Source organism: Physeter macrocephalus, chromosome 11 (assembly GCF_002837175.3).
Source record: "Physeter macrocephalus isolate SW-GA chromosome 11, ASM283717v5, whole genome shotgun sequence".
Classification (NCBI taxonomy): domain Eukaryota; kingdom Metazoa; phylum Chordata; class Mammalia; order Artiodactyla; family Physeteridae; genus Physeter; species Physeter macrocephalus.
In genome coordinates, this window is record NC_041224.1 from 76,358,789 (window position 1) to 76,372,698 (window position 13,910).

General features: G+C 40.0%; 1 protein-coding gene across 7 annotated transcripts in view; it reads left to right on the top strand.

Annotated features, from left to right (window-relative positions):
- TTC23 (tetratricopeptide repeat domain 23) overlaps positions 1-13,910 on the top strand; it is a 119,821-nt gene that overhangs the window by 43,445 nt on the left and 62,466 nt on the right. The gene's annotated exons all lie outside the window — the stretch shown is intronic.

A 13,910-nucleotide genomic window follows, 5' to 3' on the forward strand; every position in this document is an offset into this window, starting at 1 on the left:
CCTGAGGGAGAAGGGGCCTTGGGTAGTCAAGCACATTTATCCCTCTCCAAAGGCCAACTCCAAGCCAGTTCCCCAGAGCAATGGGGTGACAGAGGATGTACCCACTCTTTGGAAGGATGTGTTTGTGCGAGGAAGAGGGCAGAGAAAAGTCTATTCTAGAAGAGGCAGAGAATCCCCAGCAGACCTACGTGGCAGCCTTTAACCAAGCCTGGAAGAATTCAGTGTAAATTAATAATCAGACTGCACGTATAGGTTGATTCCCAAGAGAACTCAGGGACCCAATGGACTCATTTTAAGAAGGAAAGGGCCCTGAAGGAGCACACCTAATGCTTCCATATGAATGGAAGCTGGGAAGGGCTAACTTTGACTCATGCTTTTAAAGATATTTTTGTGATCCTAAGTCCACTCTTGTTAATTTGTTTGTTTGGGAGTGTTTTGGGATATGAAGTGCAGAGAATTCATCAGTCCATGCAAACCTTTGGTGCACTTTTTTTTTTAACATTTTTAAAAACTAATCTATTTACTTTTGGCTGTGTTGGGTCTTCATTGTTGCACGCAGGCTTTCTCTAGTTGCGGCAAGGGTGGGGGGCTACTCTTCATTGCGGAGCACAGGCTTCTCATTGAGGTGGCTTCTCTTGTTGCGGAGCACAGGCTCTAGGCACATGCGCTTCAGTAGTTGTGGCACGAGGGCTCAGTAGTTTTGGATTGCAGGCTCTAGAGCACAGGCTCAGTAGTTGTGGTGCATGGGCTTACTTGCTCCGCGGTATGTGGGATCTTCCCAGACTGGGCTCGAACCCATGTCCCCTGCATTGGCAGGAGGATTCTTAACCACTTCGCCACCAGGAAAGTCCCTGGTATGCTTTTTTAAATTGATTTTTTCCTTCCATCTCTTATCCTTACTCTCATTCTGTCACATACAGATCATAGATAACCTTTTTAAATGATGATTTATGTCTTTAAATATGTATCTCTGAATAATAAATAGCATTGTTTTCTGTATTTATACGTTTTAGGTTTGTATAAATTTGCAGTATGTGTCTCACTCTGTTTCTCACTTTTGTCCACTCAGCACTGTTTTTAGTAGTTGCTTCTGGCTGCTTTGTTGTGCTCCATAGAATGCATCTGCCATCCTGTGCTTGTCTGTCCTCCTAGCAGTGGGCATTCAGCTCATCCCCAGCTCCCAGCTCCCACAATGGTGCTGCCATGAACATCCTTGTGCACCTCCACTTAGGAGGCTTAGAGAGACTTTTCTGAGTTTATACTCTAAGGGTAGGATTGCATGGTCACAGGGTACACTCATACTTCAAGTTCACCACACACTGGCCAATTGCTATACCCATCTGCATTCCCACTTGTGGGGCACGTGGGTTCCTGTTTTCTCACATCCCCAACAATGTTTGGCATTGTTGGTCTTTCTAACGTTTGCCACCTTGATGCATATATGTGCTATTTAGTTACTTTTCAATTCTATTTATGTTTCTCTTATTAGTGAGTTTGAGTACCTCTTCATATACTGCTTAGCCATTGGATTCCCCTTTTGTGAATAGCCTGTTAGCATTCTTTCTCATTTTTCTTTTGGGGTTTCCTGTGCTTTTCTTATTGATAATTGAGATTTTCTTATATATTATAAATTAGCGATATTACAAATATTTTCTTATATCTATCGCTCATTTGTTAATTTTGTTTATGGTGTTCTTCATGGCATGGAACTTAATTTTTCTAGAGTAAAATCCATTAATTTTTAACCTTATGATTTATGCTTTGAGAGTTTATTTAGAAAGCCCTTCCCACCCAAATATGAAAGATATTCTCCAAAATGTCCATGTGAGTCTTGCTTTAACCTATCCCACATGTTTTAACATGTAACACTATCACTCACATAACTTAGTTTATAAATTACTCTTTTTTTTTATTTTATTTTATTTTTTTTTGTGGGATGGCGGGCCTCCCTCTGCTGCGGCCTCTCCCGTTGCGGAGCACAGGCTCTGGACGCGCAGGCTCAGTGGCCATGGCTCACAGGCCCAGCCGCTCCGCGGCATGTGGGATCCTCCCAGACGCGAATCCGGTTCCCCTGCATCGGCAGGCGGACGCGCAACCACTGCGCCACCAGGGAAGCCCCTATAAATTACTCTTTAATCCAGATATTATTCAAATGATATGTGTTCTAGTTTGCATATATATGGGGTTTTTTTTCAAGATATTCTGATGTTACTGATTTCTAATTTTACTGCATTGTGGGCAGAAACATATTTGTATAGTATCAACTCTTTGAAATTTACTGAAGCTTCCTTTGTGACCTAGTTCATAGTCAATTTTTGTGAATGTTCCAAGTATGCTACAAAAGGAAATTGTATTCTTTACCTGTTGTGTTTAAGGTTCTAATAAATCTGTATTAGGGTGACTTTATAAATTCTGTTACTCAGATTTATATATATTTTTATCTTTTGCCAATTTGACACATTAGTTTTTAAGGTAAGTGTGCTTAAATTTCAAACTATAATTATTGATCCATCTGTAGCTTCCCATGGTTCTGCCAGTCATTTTTTTATATATTCTGATATATTCTGTTGGGTGGGAGGAGAGTTAAACAGCCTGTCTTCTTAATCTGTTATTTTATTTGTGAGTATATATTGTTCTTCTTTGTCCCCTATGTCTGTATCTATTTTGCCTGATATTAAAATTGATACTTTAGCTTTCTTGGTAACAATTTTCCTCTAATACCTTTTTCCATCTCTTAATTTTCAATCTTCATATTTTTTTTGTTTTAATTACTGATATATTTGAGTTTTAAAATTTCCTTTTGTCCTACCAGTTTTATGTTCCTTGCTTTCTCCTTTCTTGCCTTTCTTTAGTTTAGTCAAATATTTTTGTCATTCCTTTCCCTATCTATTAACTGGTAAGTTATACATTATTTTATTTTTCTTCTAGTGATTACCATAGAATTTGTTGCTTGTATCCCTGACTTATTACACTCTAATGCAATTCGTCAATTAACCACTTTCTGGACAATGTAAGGGACTTTGAGTATGTTAATTCTCTCTTCCCTTCTGCTTGATGCTATATTGTTCTGTACTTAAATCACCATATGTTTCATACCACAGACAAGAAGAAAGAGGAAGAAGATATTTGTAATACATATAATTGACAAAGGGCTCATATCTAGAATCTGTAAAGAACTCCTATATATCAATAAAACAAAGACAAACAACTGAATAGAAAAGTGGACAAGAGACTTTTTTTTTTTTTTGGCCAGGCCGTGTGGCTTGCGGGATCTTAGTTCCTCAGCTAGGGATTGAATCATGGCAGTGAAAGTGCCAAGTCCTAACCACTGGACTGCCAGGGAACTCCCTGGCAAGAGACTTTTCACAAAAAAGGATACCCACATAACTAAAAAGCATATTAAATGACATTCCTCTCATCAGTCACCAGGGAAATGAAAATTAAAGTCATAGGATACTACTACATTTCCACTAATATAGCTAAAAGTTTTTAAAAGCCTAATAACATCAAGTTGGCAAGTATATAGTGCTCTCATATGTTTTCTCATATGTGGTTGTTTAGAATATATTTGGTATAACTACTTTAGAAAACTGGCATTATTACTAAGTTTAAATGTTTGAATACCCTATGACCCAGCAGTATCACTCCCAAATATACACCCAACAGAAATGCATACATATGTTCACCAAAAGACACAGCCAAGAATGTCCAAAGCTATGTGTTATTTGTAATAGCCAAGGACTGGAAACAATCCAAATGTTCATCAGCAGTAGAGTAGATAAAATTGTGATCTGTTCATACAAAGAAAATGATGAAACAACTCCTATGCTTAACATGATGGATGACTCCCACAAACATAATGTTTGTGAAAGAAGCCAGACTAAAAAGAATTCATACTGTATGATTCTGTTTATGTAACAGAGGAGGAAGGGAATAGTGACTGGGGGAGCCTACCAGTCCAGAATTTCTTCCTGCCCAGAAGTAGGTATTCTTCTTATATTGTAAAACAGAAAATATAAAGATATGAGGTCCAAGATATGATATTTGTTGCATATGTTGAGACCTGACTAATGTTATTAGTACTTAATGTTGAGCACTTGCTACAAAATTGAGTAAATTATCCTCTGCCAAAATCCACCACCTCCTGAGTGCTTTCCAAACTATCAGTACCAAACCTTGTCAGCAGATGGCGGGCCTTGTACACATATGTGCTGAATACCCAACAAGAATTTAAGTTAATGTTCCAAGCTGTCCTACAGTTTTGTGTTTAAGGGAGTTGTTTTAAACTTCACTGCTTCTTTTCGTCCTGATTCTTCACTGTAACATATTCACTGGAGCATGCATGTTTAAACTGAATGGTTTTCATGCAATCACTTTGTTTCCTCAGTGAAGTGTGAGTATTTTGTCCAAACCGATCTGCTTTAGAAAGTAACAAGGCTTTGGTTTTGTACATTTCTACAATTATGCTCACAACCACAAGGGCTTTTTATTTTGCCCGGTCTTGGAAGTGGAAGACCAGGATAATTTCTTAGGCAGCTCTCGCGGGATTTGTGTTTCTCTTAAAAGGGTATCTTTCAGTGCATCATCTTCCTCCTACTGCCTTGCCTTTTATGGTGCCCATCAGGCTAGGCCAGTTCTTTTCTCCTTGGGCTGACAGATAAGGGCTGCAGGGTGACTCACGCTCCATGCCTTCCATCCCTAACTGTGGCCTGAAGCTTCATTGCTTCTACCTGCCCTTCTCTGTTCCAGCACTACTTCATTCAGTAATTATTTATTAACTTTGGAGAGTGAATCCAAGTCTTGTGTTCCCATGTGTGCAGTTGTTTTTTCAAATGGGGCCAAGGTAGTCACTAGTGAAAGCAAGCAAATTTTTTCCAGTGTTAAGGATTATTTTCTATCCTGGTTACTGGTAGATAGATTCCCCAGAGACAGCAGGAGTACACCATTGCACACATACACACACACACACACACACACACACACACATACACACATACCTTTTAAAATAATCTTTCTATGTGGCATGATGGTTATGGCCTATTGAGACTGCTGCTCTGGCACATGTGACCTGTCCCCAGCTTTCTCTGTGACTGCTTGATTTGTCATCTTTGGAATCCTCCACAGCTTACCCAGAGAGCACTTTGCCTGGCCTTGCTTGCTGTGCTGAACTAGCTCTCAAGTGTGCCTGTGATAAGTAAATGCTCCTCAGAGCATCAACAGGACACCTTCCAGGTATCTCTAAGGTATGTGACATGATATATTTGACAATATGGCCTTAGAGTCAGGTTGCCCTGGGTTCGTGTCAGCATCCATTCAACCTTCCCGCTGAAGGACCCTGGGCAAGTCCTTCCTTCTCCTTTGCTGTTGAGGTGGGAATGATCAGCCCCCAGAGGGTTGCTGTGGTGATGAAATGAACCCTACATTAAAGCATCTGGGTATGTGGTAGGCCTAAAAAAGTAGCTATTATTATTGTTACTGTCTAATTGAGCATTTTCCTTTCTGCCATTTCATCCTGGCAATGATTTGATTTTAAAGCATGTAGTACCGACATCACAGAATAAGATACTGTACTTCAAGACTGCCCCTGTCTTGCTATATTCTTTCCTGTACTTTTTTTTCCTATGACTTGAGAAGGCTGTTTTGTTTCGTTTTGTTTTTTTGTCTTTGCTCTAACGAACCACCTAAGCTAAAAATCAGCTATGTATATATCTGTATGTAGATATGTGTATATACATATACACATGTATATGTTTTAAGCTCGAGTTTGTTTCTTTGTCTTGCTTTCTCTAGATTCATTATAGTCACAAGATTTGGAAAATGATCCTAACACAAGTTTTCCAGAGAGGAAAGAACATGGGAGAGGTTTCTCCCTTAGCCGGTACTTCCTGGGAGGGGGTAGAAGATAATGGAGAAAATAGTGGCAAGTGGGACAGTGTCTATATCTACCTGGCATCACCTCATTAGGATGGTGGAATTCTACTTAGTTCCACATGTTTCCCAGAATACATTCCCAAGGCTTTTATTGTGAATTTTTGATACTTTGGTAAATAGCCTTTGCTTTTACTATCGTCCTTCCTTAATTGGTCCAGTCAATAACCTCCAAATCTAGCTTTTGCTTGCTCTACTCAGCTTTTATATTTTTAGTTCATGCCATCACCTAGAGATGTGTTTCTTTTTTTTTTTTTGGCTGCGTTGGGTTTTCGTTGCTGCTTTTGGGCTTTCTCTAGTTGCAGTGAGCAGGGGCTACTCTTTGTTGCGGTGCGCGGGCCTCTCACTTTGGTGGCTTCTCTTGTTGCGGAGCATGGGCTCTAAGCACGTGGGCTTCAGTAGTTGTGGCACATGGGCTTAGTTGCTCCACGGCGGCATGTGGGATCTTCCTGGATCAGGGCTCGGACCCGTGTCCCCTGCATTGGCAGGCGGATTCTTAACCGCTGCCCCACCAGGGAAGTCCCAGTGTTTCTTTAAAGAACCACTTTCTCTGCACTTATCTTTTGGGCATAAAGACTCTGACAAATGCTCATGTGCTCAAAACCCTCCTTCTCCCTTTCCTACTTCCAGGAAACACTCCACTGCTCTCCAGAGGAGATATTTCTCCTGTCAGCTCCTCCCATTCAATGCTATGTGCCTAGAATGTTTTATGCTTATTTAACAAAGAAGGAAATAATTTGATTTTTCCTGGCACTCTTCATCATCCTGTATTCCCGCGATTGAAGAGACGCTCTTACTTTATACAAAATCTGTTTTTTTTAATCATTTTTTTAAATGTGGGGAAGCAGAAAAACACATGGCACAGATTACTTTCATATACTTTATCTACTTTCTATTATTTGAATCCTCTAAAGCTTTACTATTTTTATTTTTGTTGAAGTATAGCTGATTTACGATATTATATTAGTCTCAGGTGTACTGAAACTAATTTCATAGTGATTCAATATTTTTATAGATTTTAAGTTACCACAAAAAAATGGCTAAATTTCCCTGTGCTGTACAATATATCCTTGTTGCTTACCTACTTTATACTTAGTAGTTTGTACCTCTTAATCCCCTACTCCCATCGTGTCCCTCTCCTCACTGGTAACCACTAGTTTGTTCTTTATATCTGTGAGTCTGTTTCTGTTTTGTTATATTCATTCGATTCTTTTACTTTTTAGATTCCACTTATAAGTGATAGCATAGAGAGTATTTGTCTTTTGTCTTGCTCTGTCTGACTTATTTCACTAAGCATAATAATCTCTAGGTCCATTCATGTTGTCGCAAATGGCAGAATTTCATTCTTTTTATGGCCGAGTACTATTCCGTTGTGTGTGTGCGTGCGCCTGTATATATTGGGTTGGCCAAAAAGTTCGTTCGTGTTTTTTCATAAGATGTTATAGAAAAACCCAAACAAACTTTTTGGCCAACTCAATATATATGTATCACATCTTCTTTATCCATTCATCTGTTGATGGGCACTTAGGTTGCTTCTATATCTTGGCTATTGTAAATAATGCTGCTATGAACATTGGGGCCCATGTATCTTTTCAAATTAGTGTTTTCATTTTCTTCCAATAGCTTTACTATTTTAGAGCACTGCATTTTGGTCTTTCCCTTTTCTAATACTCTATCTGTATAATATACATTTCCGTTAAACAACTGCACTTAATGATAATGATTTTAAACAACCACACTAGCTAGCAATTCTTGATCACCTTCTGGTCTGGCTCTTGCTAGGTGCTTTGCAGACCTCATCTCACCATTTAATCTGCAGTCCTCCCTGTGATGTGGGTACCCTTCATATTCCCATTTTCAAATGAAGAAAACCGAAGCTGAGAGAAGTGAGGTCATTTCCCAGGGTCATAAAGCTGGGAAGTAGCAGAGCAGAGCCAGGTCTGCATCCAACTCTGGTGTCCACACTCCTCACCACAGCACAGATCCCATTCACTAGCACAGAATGGAAACCTGACAATGCCCTCTACAGAACACAGCTTTTACCTATGTGTGCCAGGTGGTAAAGAGAGACCCAGATGTAAACCTTTTCTCCTTTTGATTCTAGAAAATCCTTATTTTCCTCTTCCAAGATTGATTTTTCATCAGATTCCCATCAGCAGCAACGGTCCCACAGGGCTTCTGCTGTTCACTGGTGCTCAATATTCTTGCCAAATTCCTGAGCTTTTAAAAGGAAACCCTCTATTGCCTTAGTAATACCAGAGGAGATTGCACTTGTTTGTTGCAGGTTAAAACAAATCTCCATCCCTGTGGGATCTTCTGAAACTCATCTGAAATGAGATAGAGTCTTGTCATGTGCTCTGCCGAATTACTGCAGATGTATTTTCATTCAAAGAAATATGCTGTGGTTTAAGTTGTGGACCTGCCAAATTAACATACTGCCACATTGTGTTGTTCAGAATTCTCTATCTTTTCATCTGTCCAGCGTGTTTCCTAAAGCTACCCAAACACATTATGGGCCCACTAGATAATAAATCCTCAAAGCATCCCCTGGCAGGTAGATAGGAAAGGAAAGGAGAAAATGTTGCCCTCCCACACATTACTTATGAGCAAATAGAGACAGACAAGATTGCCTGAAATTGACTGATGGCTTTAAATGAGTTGGAGATGGAGGTAAGACTATAATTTAGTTATTTCCTGATGTAGTACTCCCCCAGTTCCTTTTTTATTAAACATATTGTGAAGCTAAAGTAATTTTATTTTCTATTTTGTCCTTTCTTTTATGTGAACAGTGTACCCTCAATGAGCTCCAGAAGGCTCATTATAGATTGCATTAGCTTGATAGCCTTCATTTCTGGCTGGTTAGTGCCAGGACCCTGGAATAGCATGCAACAGAAACTTCAAAGGGTGAGAGTAGAAAGTGCCACATTCTCTGCACACGCTAAACAACAGAGTGTTGTATTTGTTCATCTTTTTAACCAAATGTCTCAGGCATATAAAACTAAAGATATTGTTACGCGAATACTCAAGTACACACTACCAAGCTTCAAAATAGAACATTTCAGATAAGTGGAAGCCCTGTTATGCATTCTTCTCAATCTCTTTTCTTCTCCCCATGTTACAGGCAATTGTGATGTTGAATTTAGCGTTTTTCATTCCTCTGAATCTATACGTGTATAGCCATAAAAAATATACAGTATTATTTTTCATTTTTTTACTTCATATGTATGTTTCCTTCTGTAGCTTGCTTTTCCTCCATTACTTTTCTATTTTTCAGATGTATCCACATCAGTTGATACACATAGCGCTAGTCTGTTCATTTTAAACCTCCATATTATGTTTAATCCATCTAACTTTCCTCTAATTTAATTATACATTCTGAGGGTGAACACATAAATTGCTTCCAATTTTTCACTATTATAAACACTATTTCCATGATCGTTTTTGTACATGTCTCTATGGGCATATGTGCAAGATTATCTCTGAGGTATATGCCAAGGAGTGGAATTGCTTAATTGACAAGTATCCACATCATCAACTTTACTAGGTTTGCTTTCCACCAGTTTATACTCTCACCAGCAATAATTCCCATTACTCCATGTCCTCATCAATACTTGATATTGTCAGACTTTTTATCTTTGCCAATCATATAGTTTCTTTAATTGCATTTCCCTGATAGTGAGGTTTGACATCTTTTCATACATCTGCTGGACATTTGGAATTTCTGTTCTGTGAAATGTCTGTTCATTTCTTTTACTCATTTTTTAACTGCGCTATTTGCATTTTTCTTATTAACTTGTAGACATTCTTCATATTTCTGATGACAAGTTATTTGCTGGTTACATATATTGTATGTACTCCCAATGTGTAATTTGCCTTCTCACTTTCTTTATGATGAATTTTGATGCACAGGAGTTTTTATTTTTAATGTGACCAAACTTACCTACTTCTTTCATTCTGATTTGTACTTTTGTACCTTATTTAAGAAATCCTTCCCTACCCCAAAGTCACGGAGTTATTTTCCTTGTATTTTCCCTCAAATGTATCAAAGTTTTGCTTTTTAAATTTAGGCCTCTAAAAGTCACTTGGAACTTTTGTGTACATAGTGTGAGGGATCTAATTTTTTCCCTTTGGATAACTTAAGTGAGGAGGTAAATAGTTTTACCCACAGGTGAAAGAAGGACTCACAGTCTGAAGAATTCTATAGGGTTTGAAATGTGAGACCAATGATAGGTTGACAAAAATCTTTTAAACTTAGAGAGTTCAGAAATGGCAACAGGTCACCTTCATGTGTGACTGCGTTCCCTTCAGGGCTGGGCATCCTGCTAACAGCTTGTTGGATGTCATTGGATTCATGAGGTCTGTGCCCTCATGTAGACATTCTTGTAGCAAGGGCAAAACTATGGTCAATGAAAGCCATGTGTTTGTTCCTGCTGAAATTGCCTCCTTCCAGGTCTCCTTCTCAGCAGATACTCAAATTAAATTTCCAGGCAGTGAAGTAATGGAAAGTTCCCACTTGGACTTGACCACAATGTGATTTTAAAAAGAAAAATTGGTACTTCCATATCTAACTAGCTGCCCTGGGTGAGTACACCCAGTGTTCATCTATTAGGGTGCTGATGAAAGGAAAATCTCGGAGCCTGGAGTCAGCCAGTAGGAGTTCTGCACTAATTTATTATGGCTGCCATAACAAAGTACTACCAGCTAGGTGATTTAAACAACAGAAAGTTATTCTGAGATGAACGTGTGGGTGGTGATGGTTCCTTCTGGGGACTGTGAGGTGTTCCACGCCTCTCTGCTAACTTCCAGATGTGTACAGGCAACCTTTGGTGTTCCTTGTCTTACAGATGCATCACACCAATCTCTGCCTTTGTGTTCACATGGCATTCTCCCTGTGCCTCTATGTCCAAATATCTCCTTTTTATAATAAGGATACCAGTCATACTGTCCAGTATGACATTTTCTTAGTATAACTAATTATGTCTTCAATGATGCTATTTCCAAATAAAGTCACATTTTGAGGTACTGAGGGTGAGGACTTCATATAAATTTAGGATGGGGGGACACAATTCAAACCCTAATAGGTTCTTACAAAGTTTCTTTTATTCCACTTTTATAAAATTTCAATAATTTCTCCAGCCCTTAATGAGAGCAACAGTCTAATATTTTTGCAACTAAATCAATGTGAAAATATGTTCCTTTCTTGAAGATTTTTTCCCTAAAATTTATTCCGGAATCTGTGAAAATTAAGGTATGAACTATAGCCTCAAAGTCTCTAAGTCAGTGGATCTGCAGGTTGTTTCTTCTTTCTTCCCTCCTCACCTCACCCTCCCTCCTTCCATAAACAGCAGGCACCCACTGTGTGTCAGACACTGCAGGGTGCTGGGGATGTCAAGATGAATGCAGCAGCCTTGGACTCTGCTTTCTCAGAGTCCTGCACTAAAGGGATTGGTGCCGAGTCCCCAGGCACTTATAATTCAATGCTAGAGATGTATCCTGAGAGGGGAGGTTCACAGTTCTGTGGGGGCACAGTCAGGTGTTCACAGAGTCGCCCAACCCAGCCTGGGATGTCAGGAACAGAACCAGCACTAGGATGAGGGAGCCAGGTGCCCAGACCACACCATTTAAGGAGGCGCTCACACTTGGATGCCAACTCTGTACTTGCCCGACACTGAGAGTGAGCACCTCCTTAAATGGTGTGTCCTAGGTGTCTCACTGGTCTCACTCTAGTCCTGGCCCTGGCAGGGAAAGCTACATAAAGGAGTAAAGGAGGAGACAGCTGAGCTAAAACTGGAAAAGGGATGATAGAAAGATGAATGGCAGTTTGCCAGGTAGAGATGGAAGAAAGAACATTCCAGGTAGAAGAACCAGCAAAGACCCAGAGAGAAGGTAGGCATGGCACAACTGGGGAGCTGAAAGAGAACTGGCAACAGGGGAGCCAAATGGGAAGGTTTAGATGACTCCCATGAGTCATCTGAGCTCATCAAGTCGAGGGAAGCTAGAGTCCCAGCAAAGCCACTCCCACCTCTGCGCCACGTTTTTACACAACTGGGTGAGTGAACGGAGCCTTCGTGAGAATTAAAAAAAAAAAAAGTCTCCTTTTCTCCAGGTGGACACAGGCTTGTATCCAAACACACAGCTCAGTCAGCAGAGCCTGGGCTGGATTAAAACTCCCACTTGCCCCCTTGGGCAGGTGTCCATCAGGATTTAGGCAGAGGAAGGCGCAGGATTCTGTGGGTGCAGAGTCAGGCCCTGAAGACAAGAGTTTGAGGCCCTTAGTGTTGGACCAGAACTCCAAAACCAACCCCAGATGGCCTGGTGTGCTTCACTCAGTTCTGAGCTGGAGGATTGGCCTTTCTGTTCCAACCCCATGTTGTCACATCGTGAATTCTGCTACTCTGGGAGTTATATTGAATTTATTTTTCTTTTGTAACTCACCGATCCTCAGGCTAATTTCCTTAACCACAGCTTAGTGGCTTGAATTGATCAGCCGAAGGGAAAAGACTGGATTTATCACCTATTTCTAGATTCTTCCGCATCTGGGATCATGATATGAAATATATTAACATATTTAAACTTACAGTATAATTGATTTACCAGAATATTCCATTAAAAGTATTTTTGTATGGCTTTTCTCTCTATGAATTTACTGTTTCTCTTTAAGATTATACTTTTCATAGACCTAGGTGTTCCGCTGGAGACCTCCAGGACTTAAAGCTCCTCAGGAGGCATGCCAACAGCTTTGGAAGGTTAGAGAGAGAAGCTCAGTGTCCAAGCCTGATTTATGGCATCCCCTTGGGAATGCCCACTCTGTTGAGTGTCAGGTGCAGCAAGACCCACAGAATTCTCTGTTCTCCTAACACCCCCAACTAAAACATGGGTAGGATCATCCAGTGACGCAACCAATTTAGAGCCAAAGCCGACATCTCTTTCTGACCTGCTTTAAATGAGCAAGTTAGGAATAGTCTCTGGCTCGCAGATGATATTAAGGTTAAAATAATTTGATTTTTGTTTAATAATTATTTTTTTTTTTTTTTTTTTTTTTGTGGTATGCGGGCCTTCCTCTGTTGTGGCCTCTCCCGTTGCGGAGCACAGGCTCCGGACGCGCAGGCCCAGCGGCCATGGCTCACGGGCCCAGCCGCTCCGCGGCATGTGGGATCCTCCCGGACCGGGGCGCGAACCCGGTTCCCCTGCATCGGCAGGCGGACGCGCAACCACTGCGCCACCAGGGAGGCCCCTTAATAATTATTAATACAGTTATTTCTTTAAACAAAAATGACTAAGTTTATGGCTGAGTCTCATCTATATTTTGTTTTGCTTCTAAATGTTCACAAACCTTTCAAAAATAACAGATTTATTTAGATATAATTCACATGCCATACAATTCACCCAATTAAAGTATACAATTTGATGGGTTTTAGTATGCAACATCACCACAAACAATTTTACATTTTCATTCCATTAGCAGTCTGTCCCCATTCTCAAATTCCCCAACCCCTGGCAACTACTAGTCTACTTTCTGTCTGTATGGATTTGCCTGTTAGGGACATTTCATGTAAATGGAACCATAGAGTGTGTGGTCTTTTGTGGCTGGCCTCTTTCACTTAGCATAATTTTTTCAAGGTTCATCCATGTTGTAACATGTATCAATACTTCCTTTCTGTGACTGAATAACATTTTATTGAGTGGATATACCACATTTTATTCATTCATTCTTCAGGTGGTGGACATTTGGGTTGTTTTTACTTTTTGGCTCTTATGAATAGTGCAGTTATGGACATTTGTGTACAAGTTTTTATGTCGACATATGTTTTCGTTTCTTTTGGGTATATACCTAGTAGTGGAATTGCCAGGTTATCTAGTAATTCTGTGTTTAAACTTTTGAGGAACTGACACTGTTTTCCAAAGTAACTGTACGATTTTACATACCCACCAGCAGTGTGTGAGGATTCCAATTTCTCCACATCTTAGTCAACACTTTTATT